General features: G+C 41.7%; 1 long non-coding RNA gene across 3 annotated transcripts in view; it reads right to left on the bottom strand.

The window, feature by feature from the left end:
• Nucleotides 1–20,786, bottom strand: part of LOC132244230 (uncharacterized) — a 76,463-nt gene that overhangs the window by 24,756 nt on the left and 30,921 nt on the right. For all 3 annotated transcript variants that reach the window (XR_009455812.1, XR_009455811.1, XR_009455813.1), the window contains exons 3-5: nucleotides 11,513–11,623; nucleotides 4,398–4,535; nucleotides 3,469–3,605 (exon numbers count right to left, since the gene is read on the bottom strand). This is a non-coding gene — a long non-coding RNA (uncharacterized LOC132244230). The remainder of the gene's footprint in view (nucleotides 1–3,468; nucleotides 3,606–4,397; nucleotides 4,536–11,512; nucleotides 11,624–20,786) is intronic.

A 20,786-nucleotide genomic window follows, 5' to 3' on the forward strand; every position in this document is an offset into this window, starting at 1 on the left:
GTTGTTCTGAAATATTTAATACCCAGTGTTGAGTATTTTATGCAAGAAATATTTGTGCTTGTACTGGTGCTTCATTTTACTGTACAGAAACATCTTGGACCAGATTTGTCTACTGCCAGTAGAGGCCTCTTAAATGAGGCCTTGATGATCATGCTCCATAGAAGTTAGTGGGATTTTCACTACCTTCCTGGGTAAGTGCAGATGTCACACTTAAATCAACCTAGCCCTCGTTAGGTCAATCTAACTGTTGATCTTTACAGACATTCAGGGAGGTTAGTTCTGGCAAAAAATGGCCAGACAGATCTTAATTAGTTCACCCAAGGCAGCAAATTATGTCAGATCAGGAATGGTTTAAGCCCAATTTGCTGAACATCTGCACAAGTTCAGAGCACAGCCCTGAGGCTGGGAAAGCCCAGCCACTAGCCCCAGATCTGAGGCCATACTCCTTTGATCCTCATAACCCTGACTGGGCTATTTTCACCCCCAGATTCCCCCACTCCTAGATGGGCAACAGCAAACCCACCAAACCCTACTCCATACAGATCCACCAGCACCTCCAATGATCCCACCAACCCCAAATTACTTACGTTGGGGTTCCCAACATATCTCCCAGCACTGGTGAACATGTGCACAAGCTACACCTGAACTACAGTCATGCAGCTTCAATTAAGTCACATTATCATGGATCAGGTATGGCTAATATCTGCACGTACTATATGTGACTAGCTTTTTAAAAGAGATTCGCTCGTTAGCAAATCTGTCTATCATTGTCACAATGAGTGGTTGGGTGCTGACTGCTTGGGAAAGTAGATTCCCAAATGTGGGCTCTGGGAAACTGAGAAGATGACTGTAGGATCCCTTAAAAATCTGGGCCACAAAAGGCAAGAGGTAACAGGTAAGGCATGACATCTGGATCTAGTTCTAAAGTCCTTTACACCTTTAGGAAGCTTGGATAAAAGGTATGGTTCAAGACGCACTTGGAACAATGGCCGAAACGCAGTGTTACATTTTCCTGTCCTATCTTTTGTTGAAGAAGGAAACGTTAAGTTACAGAAATGGGATTGGGACAACCAATGAGCTCTGCTTTAGCATATTTTTACAGCAAGTTGTAGCTTGTAATGGTCTATCAACATTAAGCAAGATTGCATCATTTCTGGATTGGGGCTCCCATGTTCAGACCAGGCATTTACTCTGCCACAGGGTCATTGCATGCCCTTGCACATTCTGCACCTCCCATTTCCAATCCCACCTAGCCCCAGTCCAGCTCCTACTGGAGTAAATGGGAAATAACCAAAATTGTCAGTGCAGTCCATACCCGGTCCTAACACCGGACTTGGAGTAGGACTAACAGGCTTCATTACCAAAACTAATGATGAGTGTGGAAGAGGGGCGCGATGAAGAAACCTCTGGAGGCCTCTTCCAGTGACACTTTTCCATGATCCTATTGGAAATTCTCAAGCAAAACCTGCCTGTAAATACAGAAACATTCTTCATCAACAGTAGAGCCCTTGGATGGATAAACAGGGATGGCCTTGTACCAGATAGCTCGAATGGCAAGATAGATGTGTTATTTTGCCTTGGTAGTGCTGGGAGTGATTCTTCAGTGACCTGATGAAAAATGTTTTGCATTGAAAAACGTGTCTAACTTTACTGGACCAACTGCATGGCTGGGATAAAGATCACTCTAAAAACCCTTGCCTCTTGCATTATTCTGCCTTCTAATTTGTACGCTGCATACTTTTGCTGTACTTGCTGTCCGAGCATGTAATAGGGTTTTATCTAACCTCGAAATCACTATACAACCAAACTGTCTAAGAACCAAGATGCAAATCACAAACTGAAATCTCTAATTGTTCATATCCAAGCAGTACAAAGCCCAGCTGGCTCCCATGCCACAGTTAGCTTGTATTTGTAGCTAGTATTGAAGTACTCTTCTTCAACTTCTTGTTTTCCAGTATATAAAAAAAAAAATCCTTACACCACTGTTCTCCCCTCCCTTGCCAACCTCATCACCAGAAGCAAACTTCCTCAAGCCCAAAACACACCAAAAGGATCCAGACCGTGCCAGGACAAAAAAATGCAAAACCTGCCAACATAACTCCACCACCCCCACTATTACTACACCCCACAACAGACCCATCAGCATCGCAGGATCTTACAACTGCGCCTCCAGAAATGTAATATACCTCATCCAATGCACCAAATGCCCTGATGGAAGGTATGTAGGAGAGACCAGACAACAACTGCACACCAGAATGAATGCACACCGGAAATCTATCAAAGACAGAAATACCCAATTACCGGTGGGGGCACATTTCTTACAGGACGGCCACTCTCTCAGTCCTGATCCTCAAGGGAAACTTACACAACACTGCCCAGAGATCAGCCTATGAGCTCCATTTCATCAACCTCCTGGATACTAGAGATCATGGACTAAACATAGACATTGGATTTTTGATACTTTATAATCTGCCTGGCAACTGACTCCCCAGCCCCTGGCTTCTTTAGTTTTCTTTCCATCCAGGAAGAGCACACACCGACTGCTTCAGCTTCCTTAGCCTGATGAAGGGTTTTTGAACCCGAAAGCTTGCTTAATAACTATTCTCCAACTATTTGGGTTGGTCTAATTAAAAGATATCAAATTCACCCAAGGAACCTTGTCTCCCCTTTTTAAGGCACTTGTCGAAATGCTTCCTAAATTCCTCTAGCTTAATTTTAATTTCCACTTCAAGAATTACCTTTTGGGGCAAGTACTTTGCACATCCTCCAAGTTGAAAGTTTTCCCTCCTCTTAAACTTTAACCATGCATAAAATGTGCAGCAGCACACAACACAGAAACAGCTGCTTTGCTGCTCTGCTTATCAAGTTGCATTGCTTTTGCTGCTTGTTGGCACAAGGGACTCGGCACGGTCAGTTGACACTAGGGTAAGCACCACACCACCTCGTTTAGTCACAATTTCTAGTCCAGGATGACAAGATAAATCTTTGTTACAGTGAAACAAGAGATCAAAGCAGTAAAAGGCAGCAGTGAAAGTTTGCTATTCTTATCAACACTAACTATAAAAGGTGGAAGGCCAATTCCTTCTTACATCTGTGTAAATCCATAATAATTCCAGGGTACTGGTCTCAAGCTGGAGTTACACCTAATTTAACAGGAGTACAGATGAGGACAGATGTGGCCCAACAGGCAGCCTTCAGAACAGGAGATCTTTTCAGAAGCAGTGTTGCATTAACATGCAGGATTACCATGCATACACATACACATAAACAACATATTCACAAAACCCAACACCTTAATTCTATACAAAACATAAAGAGCTTTGGTTGTCAGGCCCAAACATTCATCTTTTGTGTTGCAAAGCACATTTCTTTTACATTAGAAATTTCATTCAGCTCTAACTATTTCACTTTGGGGAGGTGTGCAAAGGGATATTTGTCCCAGGAAACAGCCAATTGGTTTCTGCTTACCTGATATTGGAGCACCATTTCTAATCCCTTTCTGGATCACAAGTTCTGTCCCACTCTGGCTTGCAACACCGAGCTGAATATCCAAATTCAAAGTCAGTCTGGCGTTTACAGCCTTTGCGCTTCCAGTTGCAGTAAGTCTGGAAACACACAAACCACAACTTCCCTATTAATTTGCATTAAGATATCCAGCACTCAGGATCTCTCTGTTCTGTGGAAATGCTTTTCCTTCTCTTGACCAGTCACCTTTACCCAGGATCAGTTATTAGATTTTTCCTTTTTCCAGACATTTCCTCAGGCATGAATCAGGGGATCGGATGAGTTTGCAAGCATGCATTACATCGCCATTCTAATAGTGGAGTAAGAGTTTGCTACTAAAATTGGGAATTACTTTCTTGAAATGGTTTGTGCTAAGAGTGTCTCACTATTCTCTGCAACATTGGGCTTGACCCTGAACTGACTTCCATGCATAGAGATGTTTGCAGCATTGCTAGCATGGATGGTTCAAACTTATAAGATTTACAAATTACTTGTTTTTGTTTTTTTTCATTGGCCTCCAGTTTTTTTCAGCTGATAGGGTACATGTGGGTCATATTGTCAGCTTTTCTTAACAAAACCCAGGAAGGGTGTTCTCCCATACAAACATGATTCCAGGCATCCTGGCTTTAAAGGAACATGACAGTTCACCAGGGATCCTAGTTTTCTGTTTAGTGCAGAAAAATGCAGATTTTCTCATTTTAAGGGCAGGACCTGGCAAAGCAGGGTGAGGAAGCCCAGTGAGCCCCATGCCACCATGGTGAGGCACCCCCTGCCTGCCTGGCAGCAGCAGGGGTGGCACCACGGAGTTTTGTCCCCCACTGCTGCCAGGTGGGCAGGGAGCACCTTGCCAGAACCTTGCAAATATTCAGTGTTATTCATGTGTACGCACATACCTTTCCTGCAGCAACACTCAAAGGAAGATGGTCTTCTGGAAGAAGCAGAAGAGAACTGAATTCCATGTATTTGGGGATCTGTTAATCTCCTAAATCAAGAATTGCCCAAATGGAGGCCTCTTGTGTAGAATCAGCATCCTGTCATTAGAGAAGGAAAAGAAAAAAAACAACATCAGTATTCCATCTCTCTCTCTCCCTCTCTCTGTGAAGAATTACATGGCAATAAATTCTTCTCCTATTGTGTCTGCACACTGAAGAGGAAGAAACAAACTGCAGCTCATGTCAGAAAACAACAGTCTCAGTTTAAAATATACCAATCCTAGCACCATATAGGCAGGTAAAATATTTTTATTTGTCAGTAAGTTATTTTCTTTAAAACAGATGCATGGGAAAATGTGCTTTGGGGAGAGAATTGGCAAAAAGTGAAGAAGGTCCAAAAATCAATAGAAAACAATAAGATAGCGTGGCATTTAGTATTAAGTGCAAAGAAAAGTACACTTTATCCAGTGTGCCACTGTCAAACTGAAAGGTAGAAAAGGATAGCAAAAGGAGCAAGAAAGACAAATTTGACTTTCATTAGATTAAAAATTTAGCTATATTAGTCTAAACCTGGAGTACTGACTGTATCCATTTACAGACCAGGTAGTTACGTACTATGTATGTTTAAATACCCAAGTAGGTGTGGTTGCTTAATCTCAAAACATGCAATCTTGTGACAACAGACTTTCAAAATTGGCTAATTAGAAAGGTAACTGAAAAGGCTGCAGAGTTAGCATCATCAGTGGTATTTCTGCTTCCAATCAAGGGGGTGAGAATAAGAGGAAAAAGTAAGACATCACTCCTTACTAATAAACATCAAAACACAGGAAAATATTTTTGGTGAATACTTTGCCAAAAACAGGCAGTTTTGGGATAGAGCAAAACTTTTTGTGAATTGGGGTCATATCAGGTTACTAGTTTTGGACACAAAAAAGGAGCGTGTGGGTGGGGGGGATTTTGAAAATGTAAAAATAATGTTTCACTGTTGTTGCAACACAATGTTTCAACTTCCCTTTTGAAATGTATTTTTTTTTTGTCTCAAAGTAAAAAAGAAACCTTGAGTCAACTCAAAACAAAGCTCTATTATTTAGACATCTCTGTTGATCATCTGCAGCTCCATTGCCTTCAAAGGAAGTAGAGGCCATAAGTCCAACCAAATTGAGTTTAAGAAAAGTTATTAGCCAAAACTCATGCCCAATCAGGGACTCCTCATTTATAAAAAGCTAACCTTTCTGTACGTGGCTTGGAGTCACTGAGAGGCTAGTAAGAAACAGTTTACAATCCAATTCTTTTATGTGGCCAGAAACATTTATATAGTAGGATTAAAATGAATGTTTTAAACTGATGAAACATCTTCAGAAAGAAGTGTAAATGACAAGAGAGAAATTAAACCTCAAGCCTAGAAATCTCCTGTATACTCCCCCCCCCCCTCCCCCCTCACTGTATCCTATTAATTTTTTAAACTAGAGTAAAGGTGAACTTACTCTGTTTTGGCAATGCTGATTTGCAAACTCTTCTGAGAGAACAGTCTAAGGAGACAAGTAGGAAAGAAAAAAATCCCTGCCATATGGGATTTGGGGCGATGGGATGCTGTCTGATATTTAATATAAATCCATAACAAATGCAACTCCATTCACTCACCAGTTGCAATGGTTTCAACATTGTCAATGGTATTTTCAAGATCTCTTAACAAATGGGCTATACATTCTGAACTGTCACACGCTGGTATTAACATGTTCTGAACACTATCAGTAGGAAAGTTTCCTTCAATATTATTAAATCCACCAGATTGACCAATTAATATTTTTTTACAGCCCTTAAGGTCTTGACTCCACATAGAAACGGAATTGGTTTAATTTAAATCATTTTGGCTAGGGACAGACATTACACATAAACCAATTTAAGTGATCACAAACTGGTTTAAACCTCTAACAGAACAGATGTTTAATGCACATAAACCAGTTTCAAAATGGCCAAAACCAGTTTGAGATAAACCTTGGTGAATGTAGTGTCAGACTAAACTGATTTGGCTCAAACCGGGTTCATGCAATGTCTGTCTCAGATCCCTTGCTGGAATGGGTAAAATGACAGAGGCTAGCTGCTCTGGAAGTGTCAGTCAGCAGAGTTCTAAGTTGAGCCAGGAAGAAAAATTTCCTCAGAACCATTTTTGATTGAAAATGTCCTATGATTATGAGAAAACAGATTGGTTTCATGAAGTTTTATCAAATGTGACAAAACTCCTCTTTGAAAAATATGTTGATATATTTTATAACATCTCCTTTAAATATTTTTAGACAAAATATTTGTTCACATGAGAACTCTTTGAAATGTTTCTATTAAAAATGTTGAAACTAAAATGAAATGCATATACTGTAATAAAATGATGCATTTTAATTGAACCCTTATTTTTTTGGAATTTTGTCACGAGAAACCGTTCATAAAAGCTTTTTATTTACCCTGACTTAGGATAAAAGATCTGTTTTCTGAACATCTCATTTGTTGAGTTTACCAACTTGATTGATAATAATAGAAAATCAGATCTGCACTTGTATTTTTAATCTTAATTAAAATGTGGACAGAAAGTTAGCATTCCTTTCAGCATTCCAGTAAGTATGGTTAATAGGCAACATTTAAATCTTGTTTGGCAGTGTCTGTGGTCTTTGATAATGAAGGACCGCTTTAGAGAAGTGCCCAGCCAGGAATTGATAACAGTGTTCATCTCCTCTAACTCAGTGTTCACCAGCTCATTAAGGAAACAACACAGGGACACTACCAGCTACCTGTTGATTCTCCCTTTGTCCGGTCTGCCACAGCATGCACCACAGCCAGCATGTGGTCTGCAAACTAATGCTGTGTGCTTGTGTAAGCAATGGCAGAATCCCTGCTTAGCAGGAAGTGGAAAAGGGGAAGCCAGACAGATGCCTGTAGTCTGTGCCAAGGTCCAATCAGGAAGCAGAGGGGAAGGGCCCCAACCTCTGCAGCAGAGAGCCCCGCCTAGCCCAGAGAGCATGGCAGGATGCTGGGGGTGTCTGATTTACCTTAAACCAGCAAGGAGTCTGGGACAGACATTCCATGAACCAGTTTGATCCAAATCTGTTAAGTCTGGTGTAATGTCTGTCCCTAGCCTTACAGCCTTGAATATAACATGAATGCCTGGACAAAATTGTTTAAAACAAATGACAACATACACAGGACATTTATTCTCCTCTCTCCCCATCCATTTACTTGAAGGGAATGTGGCCTTGTTCTTGGCGTTTTGATGTTGTAGTGGAAATGGAATTTGTGGCAAATCTGCTTAACAGCAATAAATAGAGATTGTTTTTCTTCCCTTTGTGTAAGCATATATGCTGGCTCTGTGACATCAGTGTAGCAGGCTGTGAATGAAGCATGACATAAAAAAAATCCTTGCCCATAGCACAGAGAGAATACAGAGAGTGTCCTTTCATTTATTATATTGCAACATAATGTTATGTGCTATATAGAGACAAAGAAGCCATTAGGACTTTGAAACCTTCCACATCACATACACCTTCCCCTTTGTATGATTTCCTTCACTACATCTACCCCTTTATCCATCACTAGTTTGAAGTATTAGAAGGTAAACTTGAGCCATTTTCAAGTAATCTACTCCCTCCCTTTAAACACAAGGGGGGCCCTATTCAGGGTTTACACTGATGTAAACCCTTTATTTCTGTTGAGTTATTCTCATTTCTTTCCCCCTGCCACACCCCCGCCCCCCAGTATAAACAACAGGAGAATCAAGTCCAAGCCCAAAGATTTATATGAAACCTTATATATGAGTCTATATAGAGAGGCAGGTGTGTAATATATAATACATACACAAAAGGCGCAAGTGTTTAGCCTTTGCATATTTTTTGTTCCTTTTTCTACTTCACTTTCTGAGACTTGATACTGTGCCTTGAAACTGTTGCATCTCAACTCAAGATAGAACCAAGTAAAATGAGTAAAAAAAAAAAAAAAAAAAAAATCTCTCTAATCACTCTCCAAGTGTTCCAAGCATGGAAAAAAAAGTTCTAGTCACAGCATTTTTTAAACCAAATAAAATCTATGGTTGTCTTTTTTAACAGAAGAACCTAAATAAAGATGAAGTCTGTTTCCTGTTTCAAAAGAGCTCTTCCTAAACACCTACATAAAGTAGGAATAATACAATACAATGGCCTTTCTTTGTTCAAACTTCAACCAAGGTTCACAGTGGGAAAAAGAGTTTGCTTAGCAAGAGCGCAGATGATGGAGAGGATTGCTACTCCCCCTTAGTTATTCCTTACTCTCCCTGCTCCTGGAGACTAGGTTCGAGTTGTCAATCATGAGTAGTTACCTAACTGAGCTCCCAAGTCACAGGTGGCTGCTCTCCTCTCCAGTCCCAGCAGCAGCAAAGGTCATTTCTAGCTGCCCAAAACTGTTTCAACAGAAGCTTCACACCTTCACTGCACCAGGCAGAAAGCAAGATCCTGCCAGCGTGATACCGGCAAGGAAATGTGCAACGGAGGACTACAAATAACCCGGTATTACTCATGCAATAGCCTGATTGCATTATGATGGCAGACAGTACTACCTGCAGCTGTCAACACAACGCTGGGTGGTGGGAAATAACTTAGCAACCTCTATGGTGCCAACAGCTTTGGAGACAAAGCAACTTTGGGGGGAGGTACGAGTCTTTATCCCTGGTGGAGGAAACGCTACCGAATGGCAGATGCCATGGCAGAATGGACTGGGCTCTCCAGCATTCATTGGCAACCAGTCCAAGAGTGCAGCCCCAAAAGGCAGATGGAGCTAAGAACTCCTTCGCACCAGCAGCTCCTGCAGTCAAGCTGGCTCCAAATGTACTAGTCTCTACCTTTCCTTTGGGATTAGCCAGCCAGCCTGAGAGGGGGTCATTGATTGGGCAGTTCAAGCGCCTCCATATAAACTGCCCAGGGACACAAGAGCCATAACTGAGTGTACATTCAGCAGGACAATGCAAAGACTAAATGCCTTGGATGCCCCTGCCCCATTAGTGGTGAAATCAACTTATCCCAGAATTCTGTGCAGTGATGAGCATCTCTTACAAATTCAGGATTCAGACTGCTGCGCTGATGCAACGAGCTATAAAGGAGCACGCCTGGTTTTAAATATTAATTGCTTTGATAAACAGAGAGCAAACTGACCACGAGATGAAGGATGAATATGCAACAAAACAAACCAAGGCCTAACAAAACAAGGAATCAAGCATATGGGCTCCCCACTCTGCCTAGAAGACATTGTTCAGCCTTTTTAACATAATTCAATTTATTGGTGCCCTAAAGCATATCCATCTGAACAACGAGCTTTATGCCCATTACTGGAGATGTGCAGTAACTGGGATATTTCTGCTTAGGGGGTATTTTTTTTAAAAGAGGTTTCTATTCTGAACTGGAATTAAAACAAAGCATCTTTTGAACTGAACGTTTTCATTCGGAGTCAACTGAAATGTTCCTTCACAATTCAAGTTTGTTTTCCATTACAGCTTACATTTAAAAAAAAAAAAAAAAAATTCTACATGAAGAGTTGAAAAGGTTGGATCCAAATGTTTCAATATTAAATGCCTTGTTCTGGGTTCTTTTAGATAAAGTTTCACTGAGAGGGAAAATTTTTATTTCTACAAAACGTTTTTCAAAGGAAAAAGCATTGCATCCGATCATTTTAAAGTACCCTTACTTCTAACGTGCTTCTTACACGGTGTTCTAATGCTTAATTCATGTAGAGTTTTAAGGCCTTTTAACACGATAGGGTTTTTCCATTGTCATTCAATATTATCAAAGTCTTGTCTGGAATAATGTTTGAACATGTCCCGCAGTGAAAGAATTCTTTTTTCAAGTTAGGGCTCTTGACTTCGACTTTCTTTCACCAAAGGAATGTGCAACTCAGTGCTGCCTTAACTTGCTTTCCTATGTATAAAAGCTTTAACTTCTTGCAACCTAAAGAAGAAGAGAAAAAGGCAAGGAAAAGAAAGGGGAAATGTTGGACCCTGGTCCTGGAAGAAATTTCAACCCATAGGACATGAGTGTGAGTGTGAAGGGAGATTTACAAGTTCCATCCCAACACAAGTAGGATTCTGTTTGCCAAGGTTAGCTGACAAGCACAAAAATGGAGCAGCAATCAATTTTTCTCTAAGATGGTTGACTGTGCCTTTGAGATGATAGAACTTGTTTTATCATCCAACTTTTAAAATATCTACACAGAGCAAGACATGCTCTTAACCTATAAAATAATACTGAGTTTGAAATTTTAAGATACACACAGACTATAATATATATAAATAAAATTGAAATGAAAATAAAGCAAGTGTTTGGCTAAACATTTTTTTCCAAAGAGGCCATGCTGCCTAGAAGAAGTTAGATTGAAATATTCCAAGCCTCTTTACTCTTGCAAATAAACATTGAAAAATGGAGACCACTGCTTGCACGACTAGTCTAACTAATGTGATAACCATTGATTGAAATCAGAGGAATAGTGCCCAGACATATTTTATATCAGGTGACTGACTGGTGCTATCTCTGTATAGGGCAGGGGTCTCTGTGTGTATAAAATTGAGATTCGGACCAATTGGCAGCCTGATGAAACAAGCCTGGGAATTTTTCCACTGGTTTCAATTATTTCTACCTGAAATCTTGGCCTCATAGAAGACAAAGTCAAAACTAGCATGGATTTGACTGCAACCAGGATTTCATCCTTTGGATAAGTTTCCTAGAAGTAAAATGACAGCCTTAAAATATCCTCAAAGCTTTCAGCAGAGGTTTTTCTTCAAAATATACCACTTGACAACTTTTTGGTAGCCATGGGTATAGTTTTGTGGTATAATTTTATTCCCATTAACCATAAGAAAAAAAATACAACAAATAAAACTATACCAAAGAGCAGGGGTGTGCGAAGCAGGCAATATTTGATTCGGATTCAGCTGGATTTAGGGGACAGTGATTTTGTGTTTCAGATCACTGTCCCGATTTGATTCGGCTGAAGCTAAATCTGAAGATTCAATTCTGATTCAGAGAATCATCGATTTGGACATAGACACAGCTTTATATGCTTTTTCTACATACCTTGAGGTCCCAGGCACAACTCGTGAACGCTGAGCTGGTGGGGTGGATGGGGCGTCTCACAGGAGCATGGGGGGGCTCTCCAGTGTGCTCGGTGGCAGACCCAGAAGTGGACTGCAAAAAGTATAACAAAATGCATAGTATCTTCAATGCCTTGTTTCTCTATTATTGTTCAAAATATTCACTAGCACAAGAAATTTACCCTGTGGGCAGGCAAGAGTTCAAGAAGGCACCACTTAAGAGAAGTAACAGAAACTAAGGGAAAAATTACAGGACTACAGAGGCCTCATGTATATTCTCAGCTCTGCTACTGACCCACCGGGTCAACTGAGCCAAGTTATTTCATTTCTCTCGGCTTCAGTTTCCCCAGCTATAACAAAGAAAAAGATTGCGACTCCCTTTGTAAAATGGAAAAGTGCTATATAAAAAGGTAGGGATCATGATAAAGCGCTACTTATTCTAAGACCTATCATCATGGCCTTCTGCACATAAGTGAACCAAGCCCTGATGAGTTCACCACCTGCATTCCCTCTGGTTTGTTCTTCATTTTTCATATTTCCCAAAGAATAACAGTCCAGTGAAAATAATGGATGAGAGGAAAGTGTCACATTCCTTAGCAGTCCTAGAGTCTATATTCTCCTCTCTATATTTTAGCTGTTCATTTTTATTAACACTGTCCAAATACAGCTTTCCTTTTTTCCTCCAAATACAGTTTTGGGATATGTGAACTATTTTGTCACTACTAAGTATATAGTACAAGGACCAACCTACTCCCTGTTGCTTCTCATGTTCAGTGACCTAAAAGCAATGAAAAACTGTTTCTGATTATTTTAACTGTAGCAACATAGCTAAAATTGGATTATACTGGCTCCCAAAAAAGTGATACCTGGTATCGGCCTCCAGTGAAGCTATTCATAAGTTTTTGTACTTTCAGGAACAGGGCTTAAAACCAAATATATGCACATATAATTTAAATAGACTGCAATCATAACCTCATGTACAAATGGTATGTTAGGAGCAACCAACAGATCACACCAAGGTGGGGGGAGCAGTAGATATGCTGGAGGGTAGGGCTAGGATTAAGAGAAACCTCAGCAAACTGGAGGATTGGACCAAAAGAAATCTCATGAGGTTCAACAAGGACAAGTGCAAAGTCCTGCACTTAGGACAGAACAGTCCCATGCTCCGGAACAGGTTGGGGACTGACTGGCTGGGCAGCAGCTCTGCAGAAAAGGACCTGGGGGTTACAACGGACAAGAAGCTGAATATGAGCCAGAAAGTGTGCCTTAGTTGCCAAGAAGGCTAATGGCACACACAGATGCATTGGTAGAAGTGCTGCCAGCAGATTGAGGGAAGTGATTCTTCCCTCTATTCAGCACTGGTGAGGTCACATCTGGAGTAGCGGGTCCAGTTTTGCTCCCATCCCCCAGCTACAGAAAGGATGTGGAACAACTGGAGAGCGCCCCACAGAGGGTAATGAAAAGAGTTAGGGGGCTGGGGCACATCACTTATAGGGAGAGGCTCAGGGAACTGGTCTTATTTCATCTGGAGAAGGGCAGAGTGAGAGGAGATTGGATAGCAGCCTTCAACTCCCAGAAGGGCGGTTGCAAAGAGGATGGAGCTGGATTGTACTCAGCAGGGGCAGATGACAGAACAAGGAGCAATGGTTTCAAGTTGCGACAAGGGAATTTGAGGTCATATATTAGGAAAAACTCTTTCCCAAGGAGGGTAGTAAAGCACTGGAACAGGCTACCCAGAGATGTTGTGAACTCTGCATCCTGGGAGGTTTTTAAGACAGGGCTAGAAAAAAAGATGGGTAGGATGATTTAGTTGGGGCTAAATAAATAAGTTTTGAGTAAGGGGTTGAACTAAATGACCTCTTGAGGTCCCTCTCAACCCTAATTTTCTATCATTCTATCAAAAGGCTGGGAAAGAAGCTAACTGGGTCATGCATTCAACGCAAACAGATAGACAATGTGCACAGTACATCTACTCCATGTATGCCTGTGTATGTGATGTATTCACATCAGTGTTTCAAAATTAGGCACCTCCTACACTCCATACTTTGGTACAGATCTTCTAAAATTTCACAGCATTCTCATTTAAGCATCAAGCAGCTCTACTTTGGGCAACTAAATAAGATGCATTTGCTTTGCAAAAAAAACCAACAAAAAACAAACACTCAGCATATAAGCTTCCTTAAAAAACAAAAGGGTCTACTGGAAGGGGACACAGATCTGACGGTCTGTTTTTTCCCATTATTTTGTTGTCAACTCATGGATTTTGGAGTGATGTGCTGATACTCTTTATATCACTGGCCTTCAGACCTCACCAGACAGAAATCATTAAGCAAACACTGCATTTAGCAACCAAATCATTCTGTACCCAATTAAATACTTACTCAAGCTGTAAGTTGAATAAGCATCTCCTTTATAGAAAAGCTCCACTGAATTGCATAAGCTTATAATCTAAATGTCCTGTGAAGTGAGATCTTCATTCCCTGACTTTTCTTCACCCCTTAAAAAGGATGGCATGGGTTCATCCTAAGAGAGGTGCATGGATGTCCTCCAAGCGTCTACCTCAAATGCTCCAGCATAAACCTCAGGAGAGGAGTCTTCAGCGGGCCAGACAGCAGAGATTTCAGGCAGCCATGAGGACTGAAGGGCAGCTCATGGAGACAACTCTTAGATGGGCTCTGTCATCTGCACTGGTGTCTCTCTTGGCCCATAAGGAAGCCCAAGATCAGAAAAGCACAGCGATTGCTCTACATCACCACAGACCCTGGTTTGCCCTTGGTTATGTGCTTTATGCTACCTTTCTAAGTGGTACAGCACTGAATCAAACTCCTGGGCTCAGAGGGAACAAAGTTGGTGAATGGCTTTGTAGGCTTCAAGAACAGAATACACCATATGCTATTACAATCTACAGGGTGGCTCCAAAACCCATTTAAAAAGGTGGGAGTAAGGAAAAGATTATATTCTAGAGGGTATTCCCAATTAGGGTTGAATCTGAAAGTTGAACACATGAGCGCCATGCAGTTTGGACAACCATGATCATACTAGAATTTTATTTGGTCTTTTAAAATGATCTCTAACAGGAAAGCAATTTTGGCTAGTTCCACCAGTAGTCAATAAAGAAAGGTTTTACTGTGCTATTGAAGGAGAACAATAGAAACTTTCATCACCATTATGTATAAGCAAACAGACCACGTATGCTGCATAAGCTATCAGAAAGTGAAGGACATAACTTGAAACAGTAAGGCTAGCGCAAACTAGAATAAACTGGCTTTTATCAGCTCTAAGTTACTGAGTAAGCAAAATTTAAATTAGCAGCAAGTGGCGATTGTTGATTGGTGAAGCTGTTGCTGTGATCATATCGTCATGTTTCCCATATAATGCTTTGTGTAATTCAAGAAGTGCAACAGGCAATCTCCCTGCGGGGCAGTTTGTTCAGAATGCATTCTTTAATAAATCAAGTCTTTAGACTTATGTTGTGGTTCGTCTGAGCCACCACCCAACAAACCTGGGGACTTAGATTTTCCCCCAACACTATAAACAATGCTGAAAAAACATTTCTACTTAAAATCAGCCACTGCCCACACTGCGATTCCTGGACTATTTGCTGGGACAAAAGCCATCACAAGCAACAAAGAACGATAAGGAATTGAACTTGATCGATTGTGCACATTATAAGAATGAGAGGATGATTTGGTAGCTGAAGCTGTGCATTTGGGCCCACAATAGCTGGGCTCATTTCCTAATCCAGCCACTGACCTCCTGTTTTACTGAACCAATCTATTTCACCCCAGATGCAAATTATCTTACCAACATACCTCACCTTTGGTGCACTGTTAGCCTCAAATACGATTACTAATAAGCTTAATGTTAAACACATGCTTAAACAACTTTCTAAATTGAGGTCCTTAAGTGCTCCATGCCTCAGTTTCCCATGGTTGATGCAAAAAGCCACCCTGCTGTGTGCGCACTCTGTATGAACTAACTGCTTCCCTGCAATGCTAAGTGAACACCCTGAGCTGCTCTCTCTCATGGACATGCTCATTACCCCATGCTCAGGGCCACTCAGAAGAGGCTTAGCTGCCTCATTTCCAGCACTTGGCATGTGTGGGTGGGGGGCTTCATGCTTTCCATGCATGCTCCTCAAAAACTAACAGCATGGAAATAAATCAGGCATATCCTGTGCCTATTGTGGCCCCAGTCAGGAAAGCTCAAATGCACACATGATTTCACTGGTGCTACTTATCCCATTGATCCCGATACTACTCACAACCAAGCATATGCATAATTCATTGGAGGATCTGTGCAAGAAAAGACCTGTGTCTAAGACTCTTAGATGTTAACGCTACACCTCCAAGATAATAGAGACCAAAGATTTTTTACACAATCATTTTGGCCTCAGCCCCATGACTTACAGTTGAAATACAGGGCCAAAGGTCTGCTTCTTTCCAAGACCTGAAGAAGGGTGATTTGTGCCCAAAAGGTTGTCACATCTCTCTGCCAGCTACACAGATGGCTTAATAAAAGATACCACAATTCAGACATTTCCTGGACCGTAATAGCTACACTAAGACTCCAGCCCTATTAGTTGTACTATAGAATTTATTTCCCCAAGGTGTGCAGTCTTGATTTGAAAACAGCAACTGGTGAAGAACACACTGCACCTCCAGGTGAATGGCAACCTAGCAACTTCAATAAAAACCCATTATTTCTCATCTTGAACCTATATTTCTTGCTCAGTAAAAAGCAATCTGTTTTCAGGAAACCCACAAAGACACTTATGGAACACAGTCAATTCACCTCTTAAGGTTTTCTCCAGAAAACTAAACAGACTGAACTTCTTCTGTCAGTCATTAGTTTGGAAGATTTCCCAGATCTCAAATCACTCTTAATTTTTTCTTCTGTCTTTTCCAGCATTTCAATATAGACAACAGAACTGGACATTTTATTCTAGCAGTGGGCTTGCCTAAATTGTATACTATGTCCATGCACCTGCTTATCTTCTTAGGAAAATATCTGGAGAACAGGAAGCATCTCTTACTATAGGTTTGGACAATGTGTCTTGACCTCACCCGGGTCCTCCAGATGCTAGTGTGCTAAGTCACATAATATGAGGAGTCACCCAAGGTAGCTGATCACCTGAATTAAGACAGAGGTCATTTCTGCATAGCTCTTGAGGAAGCAGAATTTGAATTAAAATTTTGAACTGAGATGAATAAATTGCAACTTTGAGAGAAAGCACCAGGTATAAAACACTCCTGAAGGATACGAAGATCCCACAGGCATTCAGAAACCAAGCCTATTTGCAGCATTCTATCATCTTAAAATAATGTCAAATACCAGTTCCAGCTACAAAAAGGGCTTAAAATAGATGGGACGTTTTGTATTTCCCTGGTGCTGAAAAAGAAGATGAAAGTAAAGGTCTGAACTCATGGAAACTGGATGCCAAAGTTTTTAATGGGTCGTCTTATTATTATTGCAAACAGCAACTTCAATGATCAAGCTAGGAAAAAATAAGAGCAGGTATTTCTGCAAAGTGAGAGTGAGTAACTAGCACTTTGAATAGAATTGTAAATAGTTTCTACAATGCATTTATAACCATGTCAACAATAAACCCACACACTCAGAAAGATCTAGGCTTCAATTTGGGATTCCTATCTGCAAAATCTTAATGCAACAAATATCTAAAACAAGTGCATATGTTGCATTGTCTTTTCCTGAGTTGAAAGGGAACCTCTCTAGCTGTACTCACTATTATTATCTGCATAAGTAACATTTCCAGAGTCATTTAAACCAGCCGTGAACAGACACATTTAGACCCCTAATATGCTTGTCTGCTTATTTTGAGGTCTGATATGAAGATTTGGAATGGCAATACTGAAAATAACAGTGAACATCATAACAAGCCCCTGGAAAGAAATGGCCTTCCGAATGATTTTTTCTTAGCCACACAGCATAGAATATTTCCCAGTGGTAGTGGATATTCAGAGACAAGAATAGGACTTGATTGGTTCTTTCCTTCAGCATAAGAACTTATGCAGCACATAGAACAGGAGTCTAAAACAAGGAATTACCAAGAGCATTTTGCTTTCCTTGGACCTCAACAACAGCTCAATGCCTTTGAAAATGAAAGCACTGTAAGAACCGGTTCTAAAGCTCATTAAAGTCAGTGACAAGACTCCGTCCAGTGACTTAAGTAGGCTTTGAATACACCCCTTTTCTAGGACTACACCTACTGTAGAATGTGGAGTATGATCCAGATGTACACGATAAGCAGAGTCAGTGGTACAGCATTTGGAAGGGAGTCCTGGTGTTATTTGAAAGTCTGGATCTACAGTATGCACATAACAGGCACTACAGAAGCTGGGACGAACAGAAACCTGGGCACAGAACCACATATCTGCAAGTGCAAAAACATGCCAGACAAACTGGAAACCATTCCAGAAAGTCAGTCCCTGTACATCATATTTCTAACCCCACTTGGTAGCATTATGCATAGTGTCATTAAGACAGCAGGCAGTAAAGCAGACTTCCTGCTATACTGAAGCAGTGCTAACAGCTGCCAACTTAAGTAAGTCCTAGGGACACTTTCTCTAATGGAGGAATCAGAAGCAGGACTCCAATGAGCCCCTGGAGGGGCTGGAAGTGTGTCTGAGGCTGCCAATTCAGACTTGAAAAATCAATTGTAGAAGACCTTTCCTGGCACCTGCTCAATTTTTCCTCTCTTTTTTACTGGTGAAAATAAGGAACAACGTTTTCAACTAGAGAAGCAAGATTGAGGAACACAGAATGCATCATAAATGTATTTGGAACAAAGACACCTTAACCAAACACCCAAATACATTTTCTCTGCATGTTGGAAATTAATGGTCCACCAGCTGGGGAGTAGACAGGACATAGGCAGAGCCCTGACTTGACACAGTCGGGTTTTTGGAAGTCAGTTCTTGGAAGGACATTCCAGTTGGACTTCCCTCTACTTCCCCAGGAAGGGATGGAAACAGGTACATCTTTGAGAACCTATTCCTGAGGCACTTTTGTCTCACCCTAGCACAGAGCATGGATATGTATATCAAAACAATTTTAAGGCTTTATGTGAGGAAGATGTTTTTTGTTTTTTTTTCAAATGTTATTTTTTCTGAAAATGGTAGGTCCACTGCCAATGAAACTGGAAGTCTTCCATTTACCATCCACTGGCTTCCAAATCTCCCTCTCTCGCCAGCAAAAAGACTTGGAACTGATCTTCAGCAGCCTAACTGGGTGAGGTCCAGTTTTAGCTTCAGCATTTCTGTTCCCAACCAAAAGTGTTCACATCAGACCCTCTGAAGTCAAAAGAGTTATGTACCTGTTCGTCTGAACTAAGAACCTGACAGGTCATCTTTGACTCCTCCTGGAATGGTTAGGACATAGAGCTGCATGTAATGACTATAACAACAAGCTGGAAGCCATTTAAACATTATAGGTAAAGTCCTAGGCCGCTCAAGTCAGTAAGGCTGAAATTTTACCCCATATGACAGCATCTGCAGAAACAAAAATGAACCCAGTGGAAGCATCTCTGGGATATGCTTGTAAACCCCTCAGACCAGTTTTACTTCAGGTGACACCTGAATCAACAGCTACAGATGAGTAACACCAGTAACACCACCAGTAAATTGAAATGCCAGAAACCAACAACAAACTTCCATCTACTTCTACTTCCCAGACAACAACATTTTCCTCACCTATTGCTTAGTTTTATTTTATGACCATTTGGGGTATGAATGTGTTTACCACAACTAGGTCCCCAAAATCCACAGCCTATAAATGCAATTGCTCTCTGTAATTCTCTCTATATAAAAGCCTTCATCTGTCTGTCTGTCCATCTCTCCATAATGCTTTATTCGCACTCAGATTGGTTGTCTGAAACAACCAATCAGAGAGCTCCAAGAGTGTTCTGGACAGGAGGTGGCGATGGCAGCATGCTGCCATGATAGCGGTGACAAAGCAGACAGAGCTGGGGGTGAGGCCAGTGGTACTGGCCTTGTCCCTCCCCCAGCCCTGCTCCTTGGAGATGGTGGGGTAATGAGGTGCTGGCAGTGCAGTGCTCCCCCACTCTGGCCTTGCCGCCACCACCACCGAGCCCCGACAAAAGCTGGCAGACAAAGGGGGAGGTGGTGGGGAGGGTAGAAGGGAAGCAGGAAGCAGGGGGCACAGTGGCAGCGCCCCACAACACACTGCTGCTGCAGGAGGTTGCAAATTATGCTGGAGAGATCCCAGGAAGACAGCTACACCCCCTGCTACAGAAGAAGCCAAAAATCCCCACAGTTCATCCCAGTCTCACCATGGGGTGAAATTCCATCCTGATCCCAAATATAGTAGTTGGTCTGACCCCGAGTAAAGAGGCAAGACCCTCTATCCAGGAACCTCTTGGTTTAAGTCCTGCTAGAAGCCTTGCCACACCCCAGTACAAATCCCCTGCCTTGGTTGCAGCCAACAACCAGTGAGATGGGGACTGCTGCCTCGAGTTGGGGGAGGGAGGGGCACCAGTCAGCGACAGTAGGGGGGGTGTCCCGGCATCTGATTGCACTGGTGGGGGCTGACTGCACTGATTGGAGGGAGTGGGGGGGCGTGTTCCCCTGAAGCCAATCTCACTCACCACGGTCCTGCAGACACTTCCAGAAGCAATGGAGCCACTTTTGCTGCCAGCCCTATTCCCCCTGGCTGGTGCTCACAGGGGGTGCACAAGCTCTCCCACCTGCCCCCCCCCCCACCCATTGCCTAAACAAGGACTGTGGCCCAACACCTTGCATCAGCGTTGTGAGGGGGTACAGTCTAGACAAGCCTAATATTATTTGACCTGTTTACTTCTAAAAGTAATAGACTAAATAAATCTCATTTATGTCACGTCAGCAATTCCCAACAGGGTGTTAGCAGCCTTGGACACTCGATTTGTGCACCAGGTAGAATAAAGCACAACAGCATGGGAGCCCATCCACTCACAAGGAGATGACTATTTCACTTTAAATCCAAAAGCAAGGAAATCTGATCAAAACAAAAGTGGTTGCTCTGAATACCAAGGAAACCATGAAATATGAAGATGCAATAGGTTAGTGATGGAAGAACAGGTATGGACTGATTTCTAGGATGTATGATATTCCTGCAATTAAACTAAGCTATAGCCTAACTTTGTAGGAACAGCACTGGTACCTTTGGCAGGTTATACACAATGTATAGCATCAACCTGTTCTTCGAGAAGCTCATTGAAAGCATCTCATTGCTACATGGGA

The sequence above is a fragment of the Alligator mississippiensis genome, chromosome 11 (genome assembly GCF_030867095.1).
Source record: "Alligator mississippiensis isolate rAllMis1 chromosome 11, rAllMis1, whole genome shotgun sequence".
Classification (NCBI taxonomy): domain Eukaryota; kingdom Metazoa; phylum Chordata; order Crocodylia; family Alligatoridae; genus Alligator; species Alligator mississippiensis.